Genomic DNA, 6,987 nt, shown 5'->3' on the forward strand with positions numbered 1-6,987 from the left:
GCAGACGTGCACTGTCATGCAAGATCACAACCCCCTTGGAGAGTCGTCCTCTGCATTTAACCCAAAGTTTAGGCTTCCGCTCTTCAGTACGCATCTCTATCCATTCATACACACTTCTTCACAACAAAACACTTTCTCCATACTGCGCTCAAAGTCTTCGATAAATAACGGCACCAGATACTCCCTCAGACCACAAAAAACGAATCACCGAGCGCTGCTCTTCTTTCGTGCAAATCACAAGTGCGGCATCCACGTTTGCTCACACCGCAGTTGCAAATGAACTGATGTAGCACATTCACACCTGCACAGCAGTGACTGGGGAGACAGCAGCCTTGAATGGAAAGCGCTGATGAGACAGTGTGGCCAACAGAAGTTTTAATATAGCCGGAGTGCGGATAATTTTTGACTCACCTTCACACTTTTCTCTTTTTTCCAGATTTTTACTGGAGGGTAATTGCTTTACAGTGTTGTGTTAGTTTCTGCTGCACAGCAAAGTGGATCAGCTATAGGTATACATACATCCCCATACCCCCTCCCGCCCTCCCTATCCCACCCCTCTAGGTTGTCACCAAGCATCGAGTTGATCTCCCTGTGCTATGCAGCAGATTCCCACTAGCCATCCGTTTGACATTATATTTGTTTTATTATTTATTTATTTATTTATTTTTAATTTTTTTCTTTCTTTCTCTTTTTCTTTGGCCACATTGGATCTTTGTTACTGCGCACAGGCTTTCTCAAGTTGTGGCAAGCAGGGGCTACTCTTCATTGTGGTGTGCAGGCTTCTCAGTGCAGTGGCTTCTCTTGTTGCGAAGCATGCACTCTAGGCACGTGGGCTTCAGTAGCTGCAGCACGAGGGCTCAGTAGTTGTGGCACGTGAGCTCTAGAGCACAGGCTCAGTAGTTGTGGCACACAGGCTTGGTTGCTCCGCAGCATGTGGGATCTTCCCAGAGCAAGGATCAAACCTGTGTCCCCTGCGTTGACAGGCAGATTCTTAAGCACTGCGCCACCAGGGAAGCCCCCATTATATTTGTACTTTGTTTATAGAAGCAGGATGTTAGTGGGGGATCTTAGTTCCCCAACCAGGGATCGAACCCCCGCCCCCTGCAGGGAGGCTCGGATTCATAACCACTGGGCCGCCAGGGAAGTCCCCATTTTGCCATATTTTGCCAACACTTGGCATTGTTGGCCTCTCTCATTTTGGCTATTCTGATGGGTATATAAATCCACAATATATGGTAGCATATTGTGGATTTATTTTGCATTTTTCTGAGAGCTAGTGAAGCTGTGCACTTTTTTGTGTGTTCATTGAGCTCCTCTTTTATGAGGTGGGTTCCAGTCTTTCGCCTGTTTTCTGTCAGGTTAACTGTAGGAGTTCTTTATGCTGGGTAAGAGTTTGTCCTCAGATATGAGCACTGCAAATACTTTCGTATTCCATGGGTTGCCTTTTCACTATTTTAATGTCTTTTGTTGAACAAAAGTTCTTAATTTTAATATAGTTCAGTTTATCCATTTTTTTCTTTTACTGTTAGTACTTTTTGCATCCTGTTTAAGGAACACTTGCCTTCTCCAACATCTGTATTTTCCTATAAAAGTGTTATTGTGTGGTATTTCATGATTAGATCTGGAAATCATCTGGAATGAGTTTTGTGCGTGGTGTGAGGTAGGGGTCAGGATACACATTTTTCATGTGGATATCTGATTGACTCAGCAGTGTTTATTGAAACAGCATCCCTTCCCCATTGCACTTCTCTGTTTCCTCTCTCAGAGGTCAGGTGACTCTCTCTTCTGTCCCATTGTGCAGTCTATTTTTGCACCAGTACCAAATTGCCTTAAGTACCATAGCTTGTTCCTGACATCTGGTAATGTGAGTCCTATATTATGTTTTTTACTTTTAATTGAGCATATCTTTCCTTTATTATCCTTTATTTTGTTTCTATTTATTTAGATGGCTGCACCAGGTCTTAGTTGTGGCCCACAGGATTTTCATTGTGGCATGGGGGATCTTTAGTTGCGGCACGCGTGTGGGATCTAGTTCCCTGACCAGGGATCAAACCCAGGCCCCCAGCATTGGGAGCGTGGCGTCTTAACCACTGGACCACCAGGGAAGTCCCTCTCCTTTGTGTTCTTCCTCAAGGTTGCCTGGGCTAGTCCTGGTCCTTGGTATTTCCATATGAATTTTAGAATCAGCTCGCCGGCCCGCCCTCCCCACCCCCCACCTGTGAGGATTTTTATTAGGACTGCATTGGATTTATAGGTGAATGTGGGGAGAATTGGCATCTTCACAGTACTAAGCCTTCTGGTCCGTGAAGGTAGTATAAAATCCTCCACTTATTCAAGATTTCTTCAGATTCTTCAGTTACATTTTGCAGTTGTTCAGTGTAGAGGTCTTACATACCTGTTAGTTTTACTTCTGGCTTGGATTTTTTTTTTCTAGTGCTATTGTAAGTGATTTCGGTTCCAAAAAATGTTTTGTTTTTGAGACTGATACGTAGAAATATCATCGATTTTTGTATCTTTTCCTTGATTCCAGTGATCTTGTTCACTTTGATGAGGAAATTGAAACTTCCTCTCCTCTATCTTGCAAAGGCCTGCTCGCCACTCTCAGTTAAACAGTAAAATGAATGACTAAGAGTGATCAGGTAAGGGAAGAATGTCTCACTCTCAGGCACCCACCCCAAGCCTTTGTTGGAGACCCTTTGCACATAGACTTGTTAAGTGACCATTAACGTCAACCCGCAACCAATGTGAGAATGCAAATTGGGACCTTCGTCCTGACAGGAATGGAATGTCCGGCTCCTACAAGTTCATGTTAGGACCCCCGACTGTGTGTAACCCCTGGCAACTCCCGCGCTCTGTAACTGCCCATGACCTATAGTAATTTGTAGCCAATCAGTTTGTACCAATTATAGCTGTATGTTTTAACCTATGTAAGGAGAAGACTCCCCTGAAACGGGGCCCCAGAATTTTGGAGCGTTAGCTCGTCTGGGTCCGCCCGCTCAATAAACCTGAGTTCTCCAACTCTCCGAGTGTTGTGCTTGGTTTCTCGTGGGATCAGTTTTTTTTCTGCAACAACTTCACTTATTTCTAACAGTTTACCTGTTAAGTATCTACAAATATTGACAGTTTTAGGTCCTCCTTTCCAATTCTTAAGCCTTTTGTTTGTTTTTCTCACCTTACTGCCCCGGCCAGGACGTCTCTTTCAGGATGGAAAGGAAATGAGGAAAGCTAGCGATGCTTGTTTCCATCTCAAAAGGAATCGGTCTCAATCTCAAAGGCTTGTATGTTTGACTGCCAGGTATGAGGTTCACTGTGATATACAGCCGGCTTCGGCTTGCTCAGGTTTCATTTAGGAATTTTGCATCTCTGTACATGAATAACGTCACGCATCTACTTTTCTTTTCTGAAGTTTCGTGTGGTCGGGTTTTGTTTTAGCCTCATTAGAAGTTGGCAGTGTTTTTTCTGTTCTTGGGAAGAGTTTGTGTGACACTGGCGGTTTTTCTTCCGTCAGTGTTTTTGGAACCATTCACAGAGGAAGCCTTTGGGCTGCAGCTATTTGCTTTGTCCCTGTGGGATCTCATTGTTGGTTTAATCAGCGCATTTATCAGGGCGGTTGAGCAACTTTTCACATGTTGAAACGGCCGTTTGTAGTTCTCTTTCTGTGGTCTAGTGAGTCATATTCCTGTGTATCTTTATAATGGATGCGTGGTTGTTGATATTAAATATTTAATATATTAATTTAAGTATTAAAGAAACCAGCCCCAGATCGTATTGTGTATTGAAACTGTCTTTCCCCCAAGGTTTTCATTGGTCTTTTAAAATATTTTTCACATCAAAATTGTAAATTTTTATGTGTTCAAATTTATCTTTTTTTTTTTTTTTTTTTAATGGCGATGCTATGCGGCCTGTGGGATCTTAGTTCCCCGACCAGGGATGGAATACCACCCCCTGCATTGGAAGCGCAGAGTCCTAACCACTGCGCAACCAGGGAAGTCCCAATGTATCCTCTTTTTTACATATGGCTTCTTGATTTTATGTCATGCCTGAAAAAGGACTTCCTCACTCTAAGAACATAAATAAAAGTTTCTCCTGTTTTCTTACAATATTTGTGTGGTCTGATGTTAATCTCTTAAATCTTCGGTCCGACTGGAATGTAATGTGGTATAAGTAAAAAGGCAGGAGTCCGCTCTGCTGTTGTCCTGGGTGGCTCCCCCCTTGTTCTAATACTGAGTGTTCGCAGTTCACCGTTTTCCTACTGCTTTGAAATGCTCTTTTAGCAGAGACAGAACTCCCCCATATATCTGCATCTCTTTGTGGACTTTGCATTGTGGTTGATGGATTTCTGAGGTTTATTTGTATGCTATTTTAACCTGCTGTATGTTTACGGTGTGTTTTAAAATCTGATGGCTTGGTTTACTTGAGTTTTGTTTGTTTCACAAAAGCACGGATGCAGTTCAGTGGGGAAAATGCAGGTCTTTATAATCAATGATGCTGGACCAGTTGCCCAGGCAGTTATTTTGCTTTTCCCATTTAGACCTAAGATTCATCTCGGGTCCATTCCTGTATGTGGTATGCGGTAGGGGTCAAGACTCATGTTCTGCATCTGCGTCCCCAGTTTCCCCCTCTGGCACTTCCCCCACAGGGCCCTGGGAGCTGCAGTACATCAGTGTCCTCACTGTAAGACGGCGCACGTCGTCGCTGCCCTTCATGAGGGAGAACTGCGCGAGCTCATACACGTGAAGCGATGGAGTAGCCCCTCGCCACGGGCAGCGTCCAGCAGGAGGTGTTGTTGCTTCGAGACGTGTGCTCATGTCGAGGCGATATGCATTTATTTCCATTTTATCCAGCGTTGTTGTTTTGTCTGGGGATTGTTGGTGTTTTAAAAATCAGCGGGTGTTGAATTGTCAGAAGCCTGTCCGTGGAGAGGCCGTGGTGATTTTTCTCCTCTGATGAAAGGTGAGGCACGCAAGCCCCTCCTCTCACAGATGTCCCCGGCGGTACTGGCAGCAGCCCCACCAGGACATGCTGTCCTTTTGAATGTGTTGCTTGGATCCTCCTTGAGAGCATTTCTTTGAGGAGCTTTTGTGTTCAGTTTCCCAAACACAATTGGTCTTTGGTGCGCTTTGCCAAGTTTAGAGCTGGTCCTGTGCTGACTTCATAAAGTGAATGTGGAAATGCTCCTCCTGGCTCTGCAGGGGGGCGGCCTGACGGGCAGGCAGGGCCGCTGGTCCTGATGGTGGGACACGTCGCCTGGGCGACGTTCCCAAAGGGCGTCTGAGGTGGGCCCGTGTGCCTGCAGTGTTCTCAGGTTTTTCTTTGTGTGTGTGTGTGATCACCGGCATGTCTAGATCTTTGCTTCTTCTTGGACCCATTTGTCCTTTATATTTAAGGTTGCCAGGTTTAGCAAATAAGAATAAAGCCTGCCCAATTAAATCTGAATATCAGATAAGTAGTAATGGTTTCAACATGTGTTAAGTATCACAGTCCTACTTATATCATCCTAGAAAGTCATTTATTTTGTCGTTTCCAGGTTTATTTTTATTAAAGTGAGTAATCTCTTGTAGTACTTTTAACTTCCTCTGTAGCTTAGAGAAAGTTGCCCATTCTTGTGTATTTTTTTGTGTATTTACACTTCTCTAATTTTTACTAATTGGCTAGCTAATTGCTTATATATGATACATGATATCTTTTTCAAAGATCTGTTGTTCTGACTTCGAATTTATCCATTTCTGCTTCTGCTGTTACTAAAGTCTTCCTCTTGCTTTCCTTACTGTTGTTTTTTTAGTAACTAATGTTAGATGCTTTATTTGTTTTGATTACTATTCATGTAACTGTTTCAGGCAATAAATTTTCCTCTGCACCCTGCTTTAGCTATATTCTGTGGGGGCTGATCTGTAATGATGTGAATGTTATTTTGAGGACTGCAGTCTTGGCTTTGATTTCCTCTGTGTAACAAAATGTTTAAAGAGGGCTGTGAGAGTCACTAAGTGGGCGGGGACTCCACTTGGTTGGCATTGCTTGTGGCCCTTGCTTGTGGCCCGGGAGGGATGTGGGCAGGGGCCGGGCAGGGCTCCTAGGGTGGGATGAGCAGAGCGCGCGAGAGGAATGGGCTTCCTCCAGGTGCCCAGGAGCCAAGGAGGGCTCCACGTGGCCTCAGGGCAGGATCAGGTGTGCGTTTCCCAAGGCTCGTCACTGTCAGGCGCGGGGAGTGGATCGAGATTGCAGCCGCGGCAAAGAGGCAGAGCGGGGTAAAGAGATGGAACCGAGGCCAGGCCATGCAGATGGAGGGAGGGGACTGGGTGACTGTCGTGGACGGGCGAGAGGTGGACACTGGAGAGCTGCCTCGGAGCTACCTCCTGGTTCGGCGTGTCGAGTCTGAGGTGCCTGTGGACCCCAGGTGCTCTGCAGATGGGAGGTGGGTGGGTGGGTCTCCAGGAACGCGGGCTGGAGCCTGGGTGGGCACCTGGCATCTCACGCGTGGTCACTGAGCCGCCAGATGGGTGACAGTCCCGGGGGTGGCAGAGGGCGCGTCAGGGGCGCAGGGACACGGTTGCCACGCTCTGCGGATGCAGCTGGGAGGCACCGCGGGGAGGCTGGCTGTTGGCTGAAGGCCCAGCTCCAGGCAGAATAGGAGGCCGCGGCTTGTAGCGGCGCCCTGCCAGGTGGAGGGGCGCCCCTGCGGGACGTTTGGGGTGAACTAGGAAATCCCAGCGCTCCCAGGGACCGGTGGGGGGCAAGACCCCCCAGGGAGGGTGGCGGCGGGGGCTGGTGGCTGCAGTGTGGCGGCTGGCAGGCAGGTGGTGGCCGTGCGTGTGGCGGGAGGGCCTCTAGCCGGGGGAGGCCGGGGTGCTGCTCCACACCCGTGTGGGGACAGCACCCCTCCCCCCCAGGAAGGTCTCCCCCTCAGCACTGCTGACATCTGGGGTGAGTCCATGCTGGAGGTGGGGGCTGCGGAGGGCTCGTGGCTCACGTCCTCCAGACTTTCCCGGG

This window comes from Hippopotamus amphibius, chromosome 8, assembly GCF_030028045.1.
Source record: "Hippopotamus amphibius kiboko isolate mHipAmp2 chromosome 8, mHipAmp2.hap2, whole genome shotgun sequence".
Taxonomy (NCBI): Eukaryota; Metazoa; Chordata; class Mammalia; order Artiodactyla; family Hippopotamidae; genus Hippopotamus; species Hippopotamus amphibius.